Source organism: Sinocyclocheilus anshuiensis, unplaced genomic scaffold (assembly GCF_001515605.1).
Source record: "Sinocyclocheilus anshuiensis isolate Anshui unplaced genomic scaffold, SAMN03320099.WGS_v1.1 scaffold734, whole genome shotgun sequence".
Lineage (NCBI taxonomy): Eukaryota > Metazoa > Chordata > Actinopteri > Cypriniformes > Cyprinidae > Sinocyclocheilus > Sinocyclocheilus anshuiensis.
Window position 1 is genome coordinate 663,993 of NW_015544176.1, and position 19,888 is coordinate 683,880.

General features: G+C 36.7%; 1 protein-coding gene across 3 annotated transcripts in view; it reads left to right on the forward strand.

Annotated features, from left to right (window-relative positions):
• Positions 1-19,888, forward strand: part of LOC107696220 (ataxin-1-like) — a 101,236-nt gene that overhangs the window by 4,234 nt on the left and 77,114 nt on the right. The window contains exons 1-2 of one of the 3 annotated variants that reach the window (XM_016496476.1): positions 13,357-13,367; positions 14,177-14,178. The exons of 1 other annotated variant lie outside the window; for it this stretch is intronic. The gene's annotated coding sequence lies outside the window, so the exon portion shown is untranslated. Of the gene's footprint in view, positions 1-10,507; positions 10,665-13,356; positions 13,368-14,176; positions 14,179-19,888 lie in introns of those variants that run through there. One more of the 3 variants, XM_016496478.1, reaches the window with a different exon arrangement.

Consider the following 19,888-nt stretch of genomic DNA (forward strand, 5'->3'; position numbering starts at 1 on the left):
AATAATCGCAATTACAATTTCAAGGGAATAATCGACAATTATGATTTTTGTCATAATCGTGCAGCCCTAGTTAATGCACATATTATATTATACTATACTATACTATACTATACTATATCATACACTGTATTATAATAAATATATTATACCATGCAATGTATAGCTTTTGCTAGGGACTTTATTGTGTACAGTTTTATGGCTAATGACAGTTGCAGCATATTCTAATCGGTATTATTCTATGCAACATATATAGCTTTCATTTTTTTGTGTATTGCATTATATGCAGTTTTACAGCTCTAAGAACTTTTGCAGCAAAAGTGAAGCAAAAAATTCCATGTGAAAATATTGTTACTCCCAAATGACTGTTTGAACAGAAAAAAATATCCCTTGATTCAGTTTACTGAGGAGATTTAAAGGGGTCATATGATGCGATTTCAAGTTTTCCTTACAGACATAGTGAGATATGAAATTTACTGCGTGAGACATGCATGCATTGAATGTTGAAAGATCAGCATGTTCAAATAAATTAAGGAGGATTATTTGCAGGGTCACCGTGTTCTGCCGAGTATTGCTGCCGCATGCTCGGTTTTCATGCTCATTATTAGTGTACATTTCCAAGGCTTTTGGATGATTAAGAAATCCTAGCACTTTTATTGAAATCCTGTTGTTTCGGAAAGCGTGTGGATTAGTGTTTCCCCTTTTTTGTGCGGTTGTAATACATTTTAAACAGTATGGGCTGCCCTTTGCAACCTGGGACTAAGCTGTCTGCTCTGATTATGCAGTGAATGCTTTTTTCAGAGGGATTTGTGTGGTGGTGAATTGCTCAGTGATATAACTCGGTATGCAAATCTCTGTTTGATGGCCCCAGTACCACTTACTTTTAAATGCTAATGAGTGGTAATTAAGACACCGAGAATGGCCTAATCACAAGTGCACTAGTGCGTCTGCTCATTTGTTCAGTTTACACATACACCTGCTGCTTATGAAGTGCTCTGTCTTGTTTCTCCTTAGTAGATGCACTGTTCAAACTACCACAGTGTCAATGGAGCCTTGCAGGCAAGGCTAACTTGACACGCTCGAGTGCCAGTGAAATACAGAGGGACACACCTCCACCTGCAGACAGTGCTTATATAATGCGGCTGTGATTGACAGCGAGAGTATCGGCCAATGGGTGAGTAGAGCCAGCTGGACCAGAAATTTGTTTACACATTGGGGTGGTGCTTAAGTCAACCTGGCTTCACCCTTTGCTGGAAAATAAGTGTCAAGTTAGGCCTATCCAGGCAAGCTCTTAAAGTACACTCCCTCACAGGTATGCATGAATGAACTCAAGACCTGGGCCGCATTGTTCTGCAGCATAAAAGACAAATTAATGTTATGCCAATTCTTTCTCTGAGCTCTAACTCTCTTGGCTATAGCTACTTTTCTGTGATTGAAATCAGAGGGAGGACAGTCCATGGTCTTGAACCTTGAATCTTATACTTTACAGAGTCGTGTTTGCACCTGGTATTGAAATCTGTCTCGGGTCATTTGATCGCAAGTGCACATCTGTTGCTGTTTATACATTTTGCATGTTCCACATATACTTTCAAATTTGAATCTTGCCACATGTGGTGTTTTGAGTAGAATGATTTGCATTATCTTAAAGGGACAGTTCACCCAAAAATGAAAATTCTGTCATCATTTACTTAATCTTTCTTTGTTCTGCATAACACAAAAGATGATGTTTAAATAATGTTTCAGCTTTTTTTTGTTTGTTTATACAGGGTCAAAAAGTTTCAAGCTCCAAAAAGGAGTTCAGTGGTTTAGTTTAAGTCTTTGACTTTTTGTAATATGAACAGGACAACATTTTCAACCTAGACTCATTGGAAAAATGTGCCTCTACCTTAAATGAACACTAGAGGCAGTAAAACACTGTTATTCCTTTTCACACTTATTATTAATATAGGGACAGAATATTGATTAATAAAGATTATTCTTGCATGCTTCTGAACGTAAAAGGCATTTTTCCATAGTGTATGATTTGTAAACTAATGCATTTTTACATTTGCATCACATAACCTGATTCATATGTACTGTATGGCTTTTCTGACATAGTAAACTTGCTCAGTAGCTCACCTGGTATACTGCATTGCATTTGCGATTGGAGGAGTGGATGGGTACGAGTCCCCTGAAACACAAGTCACGATAAAAGAGCTCAAAGACTTGTAAAAACACAATAAAATGCCATTTTTCCTTCAATAAATGCATTTTTATCTCACATTTGCTTTTGTTAACACTATTGGCTAGGTTTAGGGTAGGGTTTATTAGGGTTAGACATTTCACCTGAAGATCCAGTTATGACATTTTGATTAAAAATTATGAGGTAAAAAAAAAAAGTAACATGCATGGATGAATTGTTAACAATAAGAAAATAGATAGGGTGATTTTTCATTTAATTTAATTTAATTTCAGTTCAAATGCTTGTTTCAGTGCACTGGTTGATTGGCAGGTGAGTAGGCGGTCCTTCACTGCTTCCCAGGATGCTTCAGAATGGATTAGCGTTTACACTACAAATGCGATGTAGTCACATGTGTTTTCGACTACCTCTGAATGTGATGTGAGAGATCCGATTTACACCTGTATTTATCTCTGTTCACTTGTGATCGGATGCTAGTACCAGTGTAAAAGGAGTCTACAGAAGTTCAACGTCCTTTTGCAGTGTCAAATTCTCACAGTAGGGAGAGAGTATGAGGTGGGGAGAGGGAGGCAAAGAATGGGAGGGGAACGGGATCGATTGAGCAATGCTGTTTCCAGACCTTTATAGCCCTTTTCTTTCATCTCTCAGCTCTATTCATTTGCTCTCCCTCCATGGGAGCAGTACACTTCCCCAACCTGCTTTTGTACTCCAGCACTCAAGAGCTTTTTTGATATCGAGATGAAAAACATTCCTTTCTCCAATGAGTGGATGTCAGCGTGCAGGCTGCTCGTCTTCCTCTAGACTCCCCGTGACGGCTTTATGTATAGCCTGAAGTGAAGCTTTTTATTTTTTAGCCTAACAGTGCGATGAACTTGAACGTGCTTGAAACTGTTCATTGTTCAGTGAATGTTGATTTTTTATTTTTGTCTTATTCTACTTGTCAAAGTGTGGCACTTCAGGATCATCAATAAATTTCTTCATTCATCTAGAAGCATAGTTAAAAATAAAGCACTTACATAAATAAATCACATTCAAGCCTCCAGACTTCATAACATATCCAGACTCTGCAGCTTGGAGAGTAACATGCGCGCATGTGGTTTCTGGACAGCCAGAAGTGTTTTAAAATCCTGTTTAATGGCCTTATGTGCACTGTAAAAAATGATTGTGATTTTAACAGTAAAAGACTGTAATGTGGCCTTCGAGTCAGAAATATTGTGGTTTTGAGTTAAACTTAAAAAGCACATGAATGACCAAGTGAAGTCATTTTAAGAGTGGGGAAATTCTTATTGATACCTGGCCCCTGCAATCTCAAAGATGTCAGAAGGCAACACTGCAGTAGATTGAAGTAGGGCTCCACAATATTGGAAAAAACTGACATTATGTTTTTCTGCAATATATATTGTAATATGATTATTTATTTTTTGGCCAGATTACTCTATTTGGAAAGAACTTATCATTCTAGATTTATTGGGGTGTTTGCATAAAAAATTAAATGATTACTTTTTACTCTGAAGACTTTTTTTGAGTGAGAGCTTTTTTGGTTGAATGATTTTGGAAAAACTTGAAAAATTTTGGTGTATACTCGTAAAAAGATCCAATTAAAATCTCAAAGCCATATTGAGATGTTGATCAATATGTCAATATGTTTTGATATATCATGCAGCCCTATGATTTTGCTCATTCCAGTACTGTATATCAGTAATATTAATGTGTTTTATGACAAGGTTTTGGTCAACAAATATAAAGCTTATGACTCACATTGTGGGTACATTATGCCAATTAATCTATTACTTTTCATATAGCATGCATGCATACATAAGGCTGTGTGAAAGTGATGTGCAGGCATATTTAATTATGCTTATCCACTTGTACAAGCTTATCAGGTTGACCCCTGTTTATTTATATGATTTTGTCTTCTTCCGTATTTTGTTTCCTACTCTAATTCTGTAACACGTTGTGATATGTCTGCCTATACCTCGGAAGTGGCAGCTTACCAGGTGTCCATGAAAGCAGCATCCGTACTTGTCAGTCAGCTGATCTGAGGCTTTGTAGTGAAGATAGGCTCAGATATAGAAGCAATCGATTGCTGAAGTTCTGAATGGCAGTGTGAATAGTGTAGCGGCTCTGTGTCAGTATGGGGATCGATGACCCCTCTATGGGCTGCTGTCCTCCTTTGGCATGGGGATCTGTACGCTTGCTGCTCCCTTTGGGCATATCCAGATAGTAGAGCCACTATTGATGCCACTCTTTCACCATGAAAGCAACAAAGAACAGCAAAGCTTCACGCTCATGTGCAGCTGGTTTAGAACACGATGAAAACCCTTTTAAAGCTAGCATCTGTTTTTGGAGCCTCCTTAAAGTGATAGTCCACCAGAAATGAACATTTGGTTATCATTTATTCATCTTTATGTAAATCCAGACTTGTATGAATTTTTTCTTTAGTGGAGCAGAAAAGTAGACATTTAGGAGAATATTCATGCTGCACTTTTCCATACAGTGAAAGTGAATGGAGACCAAGATACGAAAAAGGCACCATAAAAGCCATATTAAAGACTCATATACCATCGACCAGTATTTTGCAATTCTTCTGAAGCTTACTGTGGTGAATAAATTGAAATTGATGTCCTTACTGACCAAAAGTCTTTCTTGACCTCCACTGTCACCATTCTCTTTCATTGAATGGAAAAAAGCAGCTTCGGCGTTCTGCTTTTGCAGTTTTGCAGTTCGTGAATGTGCAGAAGGTTGATGGTTCTTAATATATCAGCCCTCAGGAAATCGACAGACTAAAAAGCCTCATTCTCAACATATGCATCAGTCAGTTATTGAGGTACTGCACAAAGCTAGACATCTGTGCAATGTTAATGTTTATTCATGTGTCTCAACCTTTTTATCCCCACAGTTGGCCATATTCATATTTAATGGCATTCGCTATAGTTTGGCACTAGAATTGCTTTATTTGTAATGAGGAACTTGGTAGGGAAAAATTGCCCACCTATTTTTACACTCTTTAGTGTGAGTCATGTTTCTTGTCACTAGTAATTCTTTTGGTATGAAAATGACAAAATAATATAGCATTATGTGGCTGAATATCTCATCTCTGTTTCTTCCTTTCCATCTGATTTGTATTACATTTTGAAACTGCAATAAATTTAGCTTGTTTTGAACTGTTTTGCATATAGTTCATAAACAAAGGGCAGCTGGAATAATTTGACCAGCATGTTATAAGTCCTGAGGCACAGAACACACAAATGAAGACAATGCTCGTGGAGCAAAGATGCCATCCTTTCTGATGCAACTAGTCAGATAAATAGGACCACCAAGTGTTCTTTAACCGCAGCACATACTTCTGTCTGCCCTCACATTTCATGCAGTACAGGACGGGATTGCAGATTAAAGGGGTCATATGATACGATTTCAAGTTTTCCTTTCTCTTTGGAGTGTTAAAAGCTGTTCGTGAATAGATAAGATCCCTTAAGTTGCAAAGACTAAAGTCTCAAACCCAAAGAGATATTCTTTATAGAAGTTAAGACTGGTCCACGCCCTCCTAAAATGCCTCGTTTGACCCCTCTATGGGCTGCTGTCCTCCTTTGGCATGGGGATCTGTACGCTTGCTGCTCCCTTTGGGCATATCCAGATAGTAGAGCCACTATTGATGCCACTCTTTCACCATGAAAGCAACAAAGAACAGCAAAGCTTCACGCTCATGTGCAGCTGGTTTAGAACACGATGAAAACCCTTTTAAAGCTAGCATCTGTTTTTGGAGCCTCCTTAAAGTGATAGTCCACCAGAAATGAACATTTGGTTATCATTTATTCATCTTTATGTAAATCCAGACTTGTATGAATTTTTTCTTTAGTGGAGCAGAAAAGTAGACATTTAGGAGAATATTCATGCTGCACTTTTCCATACAGTGAAAGTGAATGGAGACCAAGATACGAAAAAGGCACCATAAAAGCCATATTAAAGACTCATATACCATCGACCAGTATTTTGCAATTCTTCTGAAGCTTACTGTGGTGAATAAATTGAAATTGATGTCCTTACTGACCAAAAGTCTTTCTTGACCTCCACTGTCACCATTCTCTTTCATTGAATGGAAAAAAGCAGCTTCGGCGTTCTGCTTTTGCAGTTTTGCAGTTCGTGAATGTGCAGAAGGTTGATGGTTCTTAATATATCAGCCCTCAGGAAATCGACAGACTAAAAAGCCTCATTCTCAACATATGCATCAGTCAGTTATTGAGGTACTGCACAAAGCTAGACATCTGTGCAATGTTAATGTTTATTCATGTGTCTCAACCTTTTTATCCCCACAGTTGGCCATATTCATATTTAATGGCATTCGCTATAGTTTGGCACTAGAATTGCTTTATTTGTAATGAGGAACTTGGTAGGGAAAAATTGCCCACCTATTTTTACACTCTTTAGTGTGAGTCATGTTTCTTGTCACTAGTAATTCTTTTGGTATGAAAATGACAAAATAATATAGCATTATGTGGCTGAATATCTCATCTCTGTTTCTTCCTTTCCATCTGATTTGTATTACATTTTGAAACTGCAATAAATTTAGCTTGTTTTGAACTGTTTTGCATATAGTTCATAAACAAAGGGCAGCTGGAATAATTTGACCAGCATGTTATAAGTCCTGAGGCACAGAACACACAAATGAAGACAATGCTCGTGGAGCAAAGATGCCATCCTTTCTGATGCAACTAGTCAGATAAATAGGACCACCAAGTGTTCTTTAACCGCAGCACATACTTCTGTCTGCCCTCACATTTCATGCAGTACAGGACGGGATTGCAGATTAAAGGGGTCATATGATACGGTTTCAAGTTTTCCTTTCTCTTTGGAGTGTTAAAAGCTGTTCGTGAATAGATAAGATCCCTTAAGTTGCAAAGGAGAAACAATAATGTACAGTATGTGGAAAATAATGTGTTTTTTGAACCTTAAACCGCATAAACACATTTCATTACACCAAATACACAAAATAATGTTCTTTTTAGCAACATCATATGATCCCTTTAAAGTTCCTTGGCGTGACCAGCTTGATAGTCAGAAGGGAAAGAGAAGGAACTAAGGTAGAGATTCCATGGGGAATGTATTCCAGGGCCGGATTCTTCTTAATAAAGAAGTTACGAAATTTCTAGAGTTTTTTTTTTAGAAATATAAAATATAAAGGTGCGGTTCATATTTACCTGTATGCGAAATTCCACAGGCAAAATTCAGCTTGAGTTGGAGTGTTTACCAATATAAAACTACTTGGTTTGGAAGTGACTTCTAAGTAAGCGTTCTTGCATTACCACACTATTGACAATGTGAATGGACCTTTTTTCCCAATGTTTCACTAATGTTCTTAGGTGCAATTCTAGGAGCTAAAATGCATCTAAGGTGCTAATATTTTCTTGAAGTTAATTTTTTTAATGTGCTGTGTATTTTAAATAGTTATTTTATTTTTAAAGAGTCTCAAGATGGAGCGATCTGTTGTATTCATTTGTCCTCCGTCTTTCTTGCACTCTCACTAAAGCGAATGCATCCTGTATCTACAGTATGTGTGCATGCTGAAACAATGTAAAACATTTATTAAACATCTTACCTCTTAGGGATTTATGACAAGTTGTAATAACAGAAATTAAGAAGAATTGCATTCTTATGACTATTGCGTGAATCCGACCCCCTGAGCTAGGAATACCGGAAGATGTCTCCACCTAGCCAGGTGAGAGGGATGCAGTGGGACCTGCCAAGCATCATGGGTCTCACAGCGGGTATCAGGATTGAATACTTCCAGCACAAAGGAGGATATGCACCGAGAGAGGAATTCAATAACAGGAAAACTGCATGGATACAAACAATCTGTGGAATACCGAAATCCACCCTTGCCACTGTTTTGTTTGGCATGATATAGTCTTTCCTTATTATGCACGCTGTATTATTCAGGTGACGTGAAGTCCCTAGTAACTTCTCACCTTGGTAAATTTCGTGGGAAGAACGCAGAGGTTTTGGACAGGGTTTAGGGACTTTACTACAAGCTGTACTTAGTGCATTTACAGTACGTTGATGGAATTTCCTGAAGTTAACGCTGGCCTTGAATAGACAAAGTGTGGTTTTGACAAAGGGGAGACGCACCAGAGAAACGGACGCAAAGGCGGATGCAACGCAAAATACTGCGTGCTGAGATAAAACAAGCAAACGGCCGTCCCAGTTCCATCCCATTTCCCCTCTTAAGTGATGTCATTGGAGCGGTGGAGACGTGCCAGTGTTTGGAGGTAGAGGTGCTCCCCTCCTCTCGTGGAGTTATCCCGTAAAATCTTTCCAGAGAGACTCTCAGAGAAGGTAGCCAGACAGGCATTCCTCCCTCTCACATATCTACCGCTCCATTTATTTTCTTCATTTTCGATCAGTCCTTCCAACAATGTGTGTCTGAGTCAGCCAGAGGCACTTAAAACATAAATTCTCAACGTGGGCACATTGAGAACAATTGAGTGTGTTCATTAGCATCATACAGCACTCAAATCATTTGGAGAAGATCATAGATCTCATGAGTCTTATTTAATAGCTGTTAGTTGTATTATAAAAGTATAATCTGTCTGTTTTTCATTGGCTAATGTTTTGATTAGTGGTGCTGTTTATTATTAGGTGCTCTTACTAGTGCCCATGCTTAAAGTCTGCATGAAATCACTAATTACACTATTGACTTTGTTAGTGCACAATGTTAGTTTTGAAGTGAACATTTAATCCCTGCAAGTTAATCCACTGAAAACAATTGTTTGTCTTGCTAATTTTTAATCATAGTCAGAAAATTTGCTTCCAGTCTGGAATGGCATTCCTTCTCTGATGATGTCAGTTTGACGGCTTGGGCAGAATATTCTTAACCACTTCATTCATTTTCCGAGCGATCTGACTTTTTTTTCCTAGCAGATGATAAAACAGGTGAAAAAATTTAGGGTTGCACTGATATTCAAATTCTGTAATATTTTTTTGTAAATAAATGAAAATAAAAATAAATTGTTACATGCCACAATTAAATTTAGGCATCACAACATTATATTGTACAGTATTAAAATGGATATGCATTTGCTAAATATTCTATATATGCTTTATTAATATATAATTTTAAATATATAATATGTATATAATTATATAAATATTAATGTATAATATTAAATGTTGCATATGCTGAAATTCAGATAAGCTGAAGTTTTAACATTTAACAGTTTTAAATTATTAGTATTTTTTTAAAGATCAACTAAGTAGATGACTAAAAAAAAGTTACATTTAAAGTAGAGGAAAGAAACATGAACCTTTTTATATCCAATAATGGGCAATAAATATCCAATATACATTTATAAATAAAAAAATCTGTAATATGGTATATGTTGTACATGCGTAAAATAATCACTTCAAGGATGAACACAAGCCATATCTTAGTGACCAAAAATATCATAGTAACTTGAGGGTGTTCTTTCTTGACTGTAAGCAACCAACCAGCTAGCAATCTGAATTACACCTTAGCATTGTGGCGGCAACTTTTGTCAAATGTAAAAATCCAGTAGCTCACATTTCATATTTTAGCTAAAAAGCCTGTCAATGATAATTCTGAAGCGTCTTGCTAAATAGGCCATCTCTTGCACAGAGTCAGCAGCTGTCAGCGTGGTGAAGCAGCTTTGGGATGAGGAGGTTTGCAGGTTGAATGAGCAGCAGGCAGTGGACTGATGAGGCCTGACACAGATGAATGAGGTTAACTGAAGACCACCATGCAAAACGGTATCCCAGGTGTCAGCAGTGACTGAGAATATTTACCATAAGCTACTGCACATGAAGTCCAAATATCTGTTTGTTTACTTTACTCTTCTCGCAATGGTTACCCAACTGAAACCGCCATCTCAGAAACCATATGGAGAAGGGGGTCGTGTAGTACACGGCATGAGGATGTTCGGCTGTCTGATGAGTCTTGTTCCTGAAATGTCAGCTGTCTGTGACATCTGCAGATCCACACTTGTTTCTTAATGCAGAATCAAAGAGGTCTGCTTGTCCCAGCATGCATTTTGATGCACGTCCCATTGATGCACTCTGTTTTAAGGGCATCATGGAAATCCATATTGAGCATTGTAAATACAGCTGGCACTGAAAAGAGAACTTTCCCATACGTGAGACAAAATGCATCATATCGGCAATAAAAAAAGAACGATTGATCGGTACTGAGGGCTTTTGGTTTGTGTCTGAAGGGCTGTTTTCCAGAGAAGGAGGTGGGATATGCAAAATAGATACTACAGCCTTGGCTCTGTTAAACATTTCATGTCACGTCCGGAATTGCTATTTATTTACCCTTCACAGTTGGAGATGAGAAGGAGAGCAGGCGCGAGGGAGGGGAACAGGGGGAACTCTCTTCTTCAGCAGTCTGAATGCAGCCAGATATCCATCTCATGAAAAAACACCATCTACAAACAGAAAGCATTTCCTAGTTGACTTCATAAATCTCTCTCTTTCAGTGGTGAGTGGGGCACGTTCATTATGCTATAGTATATACGTATAGAAAGCCTGCAAGGAAGCAGTATCAGGATTATTATACTCAATTAAAACTAAACCCATAAAAAAATTAATTCCTTAAAGTAAACGTTAACTGGAATAAAATGAAATATAAATAAAACGTTTTTTATTTCAGCTAGTTCCCAAGGCAACATTTCCTGTTTTCAGAAGAGATGTGATTGCTTTATATAATGAACAAATTTAATTGAAGCTTTTATTCACATATGTGACCCTGGAGCACAAAACCAGTCTTAAGTCACTGGGGTATATTTGTAGCAATAGCCAAAAAAATACATTGCATGGGTCAAAATTATTGACTTTTCTTTTATGCCAAAAATCATTAGGATATTAAGTAAAGATCATGTTCCATGAAGATATTTAGTAAATTTCCTACTGTAAATATATTAAAACTTAATTTTTGATTAGTAATATGCATTGATAAGAATTCACTTGGACAACTTTAAAGGCGTTTTTCTCAATATTTAGATTTTTTTGCACCCTCAGATTCCAGATTTTCAAATAGTTGTATCTCGGCCAAATATTGTCATATGCTAACAAACCATACATCAATGGAAAGTTTATTTATTCAGCTTTCAGGTGATGTATAAATCTCAATTTCGAAAAATTGACCCTTATGATGGTTTTGTGGTCCAGGATCACATATAAACATTGATTGATGCACATACATGGAGCACATGTAATATGGTAAACAGAAGCTCAGTTGTGCTTCCTTGACATGCAAGAACCAATATGGTTTGTTCTTGTGCGTCAAGCATGTACTGACGTTTGATTCTTGAAAGTTTTGCTTGCTTGAAATTTTAATGGATGGACGAAATTGAAAAATACTGCACATTAATTTGTGTTTTGAAGATGAGATTGGTCTGGATCCACAGTGACCATAATTTCACGAGTAGGACATGTTCGTGGATCTGTTGGTCCTGGGTCAGCGTTCCTACCAACCAATCAGATTAAATGGTTAGTGTGGGCTTGGGTCTTCCACCACATTGTTTTTTTTTTTTTCTTTTATTCTTTACATTTTACCTTATTTGTATAGTTGTATTTTATATTTAATCTGTATATCTGTATTTATGTTCTACTGTTAGTGTTATCTGTATGCACCAAGGGTCTGAGAGTAACGCAATTTCAATTCTCTGTGTGTATGTGCTGTACATGTGGAAGAATTGACAATAAAGCAGACTTGACTTGACTTGACTTGACTTATGAACTGTGATTTTAGGGGTAGATAATGTTAAGGGTTTGTTTTAGGGTAAGAGAGGCATATGTTTATATATTCCAGGACTAAGAAATTATGTTGATCCAAGAGCTTGTCCTACTTGGCAAAATCACGCTAACCCTGGATTCACCTACTTAGGCTAATGTTACTTTACATGGCCGTACCAAGCTTTCAGTACGACCTTTAGAAGAAACACTACATAAATGCATGAAGATGTTCCGGTATGACTGAATGTAGCACCAGCCATGCATGTCACGGTGCATGTTTCTACACCAAGCCAGTCTGACACCTACCCACATTCAATGCGATTGTGATTCTAGTAAATGTCAGTACTTGATGCATAACCAGCTGTCAGAGAATTTCCAGTTGACACTGGCTGAAGAGTTGTAACCTTGAGTGTCCATGAACTTGATTTGACTGGGCCGGGGTCATTACTGCGAGGATGGTCCTCTTGCTGAGCGTGCTTGTGTTGTTCTGGAGATTGCAGTACATCAGGAAAGATGTACCAGAAAGGGGCTGAGGGAGGGCTGCTTCTTTTTTCCTGTTGGGAAATGATTTGATTCATGTGGCCTGTTCACTCAGCAACCTATTCATACTAGTTACCTCAATGTTGAAGCACAAACCGAGCTCTGGCATTTCCTCTTAGCCACTGACAGAGAGACAGTGCAGGGGGTAAAATATGGGGTGTGCTGTGGATCACAGAATAGCACTGTATTTTTTGGGCTTTGAGCAACTTCAGAGAGGAGGCAGTACTTTTTAAGCTTCTGTGACAGGAACCCACCCTTAGAGAAACATTATATGGTAGACTCGCAATTTCAAGGATAGTCTACTTTGAGCACAAAGACATTCTTTCCCATTCGCCGCAGATCCTTCAAACTTTCAAGTCCAAAGACAAGGGAATGCAACTGTTTCCAAATAGTTTTCTCTGTGAAAAACTTTGGCAGATGATGTGCCATAGCCCTCGCTCTATCTGCTCAGAAGTTGTTATATTAGCAGGTTTCATTGAATTCTCACAGTCTGTTTGCCAAGAGTACCGCGTGATTGTTCCATCAATAGTAATATTTCTCAGTCCTGCCTGTTCTAGCTTAGAAAGCGGTGGACTTGTTGTTGTCGGTGCTGATGTTTAATCTCTTAAGCCTGAGGGCAGATTTTGTAATACATTGTAAAGGAATTACACATTGTTACACCAACTTCCCATGGTTACTCCAATTTCCCAAATCTCAGGATAATTCAGACTTTTCAGTAAGCATTCTGTATTCATTTTTTGGAAAGAGGATTTTGTTGTTGTTTGGTGTGGTAAAAAAAATCATTCAGCATTACTATTTTTTAGAGGAGCCACATTTCGTGTGCCAAGTCACAGACGCTTTAAACTGTGAATTGGGCAATTAGAGATTGATTTGGTTATCGAGGATAGCTACCTAAAGTTATACAGTAGTTATATTGTTATCTATAGATATCTAAAGAATAGCATCAAGACAATGACAGCACTGTCCATTAAATTATAAACAAGAAAAAGTAACATACTTGAAGTAACATATTTGCATAATTGTTCCTGTTTACTTTTCATAACCATTCATTCTCAGATGAGCAATTTAAACGTACGTTTTGAAAAACAGTTTTGCATAAATATAATAAAATACGCAACAAAATTAATAATAATAATGATAATGTAAATGATCTTTTGATTGATGTAGTTTAGGAAGTAAAGTAACTTTGCATAAATTTAATGGGATAAATAATAAAGAAATGATTATTATTCATAATACGTGTCATGTTTTTTACATTTTATTTTCTAATAATTTTGTTATTATAGGCCTATATCAAAGCTTTAGATAGCAAAACAACTTTGCATAAAAATAATGGTTTTAAAATTATAAATATGAATAAAAATATATTTTTATTGTTGTATATTGTAAATTATTATTATTATTAATACAAGTAAGCCATGTTTTTTTGTTTTGTTTTAATATTTTTGTTATGATTGTGTCAAAGATGAAATACATCATCATCATCATCTTCATCATTCATATTCATAATACATGCCATTTTTATTTCATTTTCTAATTTGTGATATTATTGTGTTAAAAAGCTGAAAAACTCAATAATTAAAATAAGTTCTGTATTTGTCACACGCAAACTAAAAAAATATCATTTGTATCGTATAACCAAAGAGTTAACTAATTGCCGTGTTTCAAGACATGACAGCTTTCCACTCTCGCTTGGTTTATTCAGTTTTCTCACAGCAGTTTAATCATGTTAACTAATCACTAGGGGTCAGATGATAAGAAGTTTTTCCATTAAATGGGTCAGTTGAAAAGACATGAAGCACTGCAGTCTAATCTGGGAATTCCTCTTAAGGGCTTTTCGGTAACCAGTGCTGCGTTACTTAAAATTGTGCAGCGTTTCTCTTATAGTTAGTTAAAAGACCCCAGATCTTTCTCTCAATTAATGATCAATTATCCCGGTGCTTCTCTGTGGTTCTGCAGGGCTGACTGGGCCGTGCCCCCAGGTGATGCGGATTTGAATGGGACGGTATAATGAAGCGGAGCTGTGTTGGTGTATTTATGCGTATGAGAGTGGGGGGTGGAGGGAGTTTCTTTTCATTTCTACCACTGCAGTCGTTTTCATTTTTTTCTTGTCATCATCTGCCCCACTTTCAGTCTTTAATCTTCAGAATGGACTGTCAAGGAGATGTATGTTTGTGTGGGAGTGTGTCACCTTGTGTTTTTATGTGCATGTGTGGGTAAGATGCCTTTCATGCTTTTATTTTACATTGTGTGTGAAATGGGTGTGTACACTGCGGTTTATAGAGGGTAAGCGTACGCAGAGAAGAGCTATTTCGGGCCTCTTGTGCTCTTGTATTTGAATCTGTAAACGTGTTATGTGGGCTGGAAACTGAACGTTATGAGCTGCAACTGATATGGTGTGTGGAAACTAGTGGGGTCATTGGTGAAACTCCAGCTGGGGTTTACCAGCCTTGATTTATGGCAGCCCTCAGGAGGTTGAAGTTCAGATGAGTTACATACAGGGTCCAAAATTAACTTTTTGCCAAATCAGTCCATGGTGATTGAATTGAGAAAACAATTTAGCCATATATTTTAAGGGTCATGAAACTATATTTGAGATTATTTACAGCAAATATTTTTAATAATTATTTTTCTCCCAATAAAATGCCAGAATTGTGAATCTATTCTTCATGTTAATTTATTCTTCATTAAAGGTCAGTATTTTTCTTTTCTTCAAGGATGCATTAAATTGATCAAAGGTGACAGTAAAGGCAATTCTAATGTTCAATTTTAAAACTCAATTTTATTCAATTTTATTATTCTATTCTCTTTTTATTAAATAATCCTGAAAAAAAATGTCACCACAAAAATGTTAATTAGCACAACTATTTTTAACACCGATGTGTTCCTTGAGCAGCAAATCAGCATATTAAAATGATTTCTGAAGGATCACATGACACTGAAGACTGGAGTAATGACTGCTTAAAATTCAGAATTAAATTACATTTGAACATATATTAAAACAGAAATCTGTTATTTTAAATTGTAATAATATTTCACAATATTATTGTTTTTTATTGAATTTTTGATCAAATAAATGCAGCATAAGAGACATCTTTTTAAAAACATTAAAACAATCATACTGACCCCAAACCTTTGAATGGCAGTGTTCATTCATTCATTTATTCATTAATTCATTGATGTGTTTAATGATTTTTTGGAATGTTGTGGTTATTGTGATTTCATCCGTGCATTATTTTGTTGCATGTACTTCCTAGAAAAGCTGGAGGCAGTTTTATCAACTTTTATCATTTTTTCCCCACATATTTTTATGCAAATTTTCAACATTCCTTGGATGGGAATATTATTAATAAATAACCACCAACCACTAATATTATTATATTAAGCTACAGTACACATCTCTGTTCTTTCTTCAGGATGTCATTGCTTTCCAAAGACACACACATAAATGCAGCTCTCTGGGCTTTCAACAGTGGCTGTTGTTGATCACAGAGGGCCTGCGTTCCCCCCCCCTGGGATTTGGGAAAGTTTTCAGGCTGGCCGGGCACCAGAAGGCTTCACATCTCAGCAGATATCCTTAGACCCAGTGTGCGTTAAGTAACAGCAGCAAGAAGCTCTCTAGTGTAAGTGTGTGTTTATGTGTCTCTGCATCCTTCTTTACATAAGCAGGGTCATTGCAAACAGAGACCCGCAGAGATGAGAAATGAGGGCCCCTGACATGTCTGCTGAACACATACACACACTTTTTGTGTCTAGTTTTGCAGGACGGCAACCATATCGACAAATAAAAATCGATTTAACCACAAACAGACTGAAAAAGCATTTTCACCCCAGGCGTGCAGGTCTCAAATACCCTTCCTGATAAAAATCACAAGGTGGGTCACATGACGTGCATGCTCAGGTCACTGGGTAGCTCTTTGAAAAATAGTTCTGCTTTGTAGAACAGGTTTTGTCTGCAGAATGAGTCGTATCATGTGTTGTACGTCCCACTGCCAATGAGATTACTTCGTGGGTCGGTTCAGTATTTCAGCGTTTGTTTCCTGCAGTTTCAGAACTACCGTGGCGCTGTTATGTAAGAGTCTTCATTAAAAGTGACAGAAAAAGGTTTTCCGAAAGGTTGCGTGACCTTTTATTCGGTCGTTCCGAGGCTGTAATGTTAACAAACCGTTTGTAGGGGTGAATGGGAAGGCTAAAAGGTTTTGCTGTCAGAGTGGTGAAATCTCATGGTGGTTTGGATTGAATCGGCAGGTCCCCGCTGACTGTCTGCCTGGCCTCGCACATGTGCACACACACACGCACGGTGGGGGTGCCGCGTGATTGACTGTCGGCGCTGGATCGCTGGGCTTGTGGTGTTTCATTCACACTCCAACTCCGTTTGTGCTGCTTTCACAGATCTCTGAGAGGAGGCCTCAACCTTCGTAAAGCACATGCTTGTGTTCATCCTTTATGTTCTGCGAAAGAGGATGGGAGGGACAGCTTTCACAGTGGGTTTTTTGGACGTACTGTTCCATTATATTTCCTTATATTTTTTGGCCGTTTTCTGTACTATTAAAATGCAAAAATTTTATTGTTTTCATGTTATGTCTGATAACCCATAAATGGCCCATATTATAAATCTACGTATAAATCTATGAAAAATAAAATACTAAAAATAAAAGTAATTGTATTTGATGTGTACTATACCATGGTATTGCCTAGTTTTTTGTAGACAACATTTGGTTTAAACCAATACCATTGTATTTTAGAAGTGTACATGGTATTAGTTTTTTTATAGATGCATCATGGTATTACCTTGCTTTTTAGATATGCACCATATTATTAACTTGTTTTTTTTACATGTACCATTTTATTACCTTGTTTTTAAACATGCACCATGTTATTGCTTTTTTTTTTTTTTTTTACATGTGCCATGGTATTACCTTGTCACTTGTGTACTGTGGTTTTACCTTGTGTTTTTTAGATACGCGCCATGATATTAGGAAAAAACGTGTTTTTTTCCTATGTGTACAATGGTACTAACTTTTTTTTTTTGACATGGTACCACAAGTATTTTATCATGGTATTAGTTACCATGGTTTATTTGACATACCATGATAATACTGTGAATAAATACTATGATTTTTGGATCTGTATCATGGTAATACTTTTTTGTTTGTTTTTAGACATTTACAGTACCTTGTTTATTTTGACATGATTTGTTTTGAACAGTTACACTACCATGGTCATATTTCAACCATTTTGATTTACTGAACATGATGGTACTATGTTAAGGTCATGATATTATTTGAGATACCTTTGAGAACCATGAAAATACTATAATTTATGAATATTGCAATCATTCAGTGTCGTGGAATATATCACAATATTACCACACTGTAAAAAATAAGTTGCTGCCTTAAATTTTTAAGTACAGTCAATTTAGCTGTTTGTCATTTCAACTTAAATTACATTTAACTGTCTTAAAAATGAGTTGAACCTTGTACAACTTATAAAATAAAGTTGAAAATTGCTTAACTTATTTTGATGAGTTAAAGTAATGTAAAAACACACGCTGTCATAACTTATTGGTCATATCATATTTTACATCTGATATCACCAGTATGTTTTTTTCAGGGCAGGATGTGTAATTATTGACACTGAGAAAAACAAGGGAGAGAGAGAGAGAGAGAGAGAGAGAGAGAGAGAGAGAGTGTACAGGCAGGTGAATAGAGATGCGTTTGAAGTGTGCTATATATTTCGGATTGTAATGCCTTGCAGCTCTAATCCCTGCATTATGCCCTCTGTGGATTTGCCCATGGAATTACCCTGTAGTAAAGAGCTCAGTGTGCGTGACTGGGCCAGCGTGGGCTGACGGTAGCCAGACAATGATATGTAATGCTGATGGAGGGGAGGGTGCAATCTGAGCGACAGCGAGAGGGTCTCTACTGTGTGCTGTTCTCACTGAGTGGCATGAAGCCAGGACAGGGAGAGAATCTCATTGGATGTGACAGTGTTGTGAAACAAACCAGCAGCAACATAGCAAGTGAATTACAGACACAGAGGCCTGGTGTTTGGGAAAGGACCGACCGCTGGTGTGTGTGAGCCTGTTGTCGTGTGTGTATGTGGGAGAGGCTGATGTTAGCACAGTCATGTGCAATTATTATTATTTTTTGTGTGTATGCTTGTGAAGGATTTTTTTTGTCTCCACTACAGCTACAATTTTAATTGCAATACTAATTGATTTAATAAGCAACGGCTGTATTTAAACATCCTATCTACACCGCAAAAGTGAGACCACTCAACAGCTTCTGAGCATTTACTAAAGCACAGAACTTGGTGTGTTTGCAAAGAGAAAGTTTTTCTCTCGTTAATTTTATAAATACTCACTTGTTTATATCAGTGTTACTTGTTAACTAAAATTATACTAGCTTTGGTTTGCAACTAAGTGAAAGAAAATAAGTTTAAGGTGATTAACTAAAATTACTACAACAGAAATAAAAATAGATTAAAGCTACATAGAAATATTAAAAAACAAAAACTATTAAAATGCTAAAAGCACCTAACAAAATTGACTTAAACTAAAAATAACAATAAAATAAAAACTTAAAATATAAAAATAAAAAACTAATTAAAAATATCAAGAAATCCTATAATAGCATATAAATAGTACAAAAAATAATGTTGGTTTATCTGTACTGTATATTTTGTATGTAATGTATGTCTGTGGCGAATGAAAATCCACATGCTTCCTTTTGTTTTAACCCAAATATCAATTATTTATTCATCCCAGAAAATGTGTGCAAAATGGTTATTTTATACTTTATTATTATTGGTTATTATTTTTATATTACTGAATAATGATTCATGGAGTTTTGAGAATTAGCCTATGGTTTTGTCAAATATGTGGCAAACTTTAACGGTGCATACAAGTTCTGTGCTTAATTTAACTTTTATTACACTGTAAATCTCTGATGTTTAAAATGGACATTTTAATCTTTTATAGAGGATTGATAACTGTTTTGTGCTTTTAAAAGGAATCTATTTCTTTTTAAAAGCACAAAACAGTTATCAATCCTCTATAAAAGATTAAAATGTCCATTTTAAACATCAGAGATTTACAGTGTAATAAAAGTTAAATTAAGCACAGAACTTGTATGCACCGTTAAAGTTTGCCACATATTTGACAAAACCATAGGCTAATTCTCAAAACTCCATGAATCATTATTCAGTAATATATTTGCACCGTTTTGTCGGGGCTGAACGCAGCCCTGTTGTGACATTTAATTAAGCAGACTGCTGTAGCCTATATCCAGTTAGGCGTGCTTTCCCTTTTTTTAAATTTGTATGTATACTGTTTGAATGGCAGCTTGGTAAATCTGTTGGCGATAAAATATTCAATATCGTTACTCATCATAAGTACTTGGTACATTATCAGCGCAGCGGGAGACG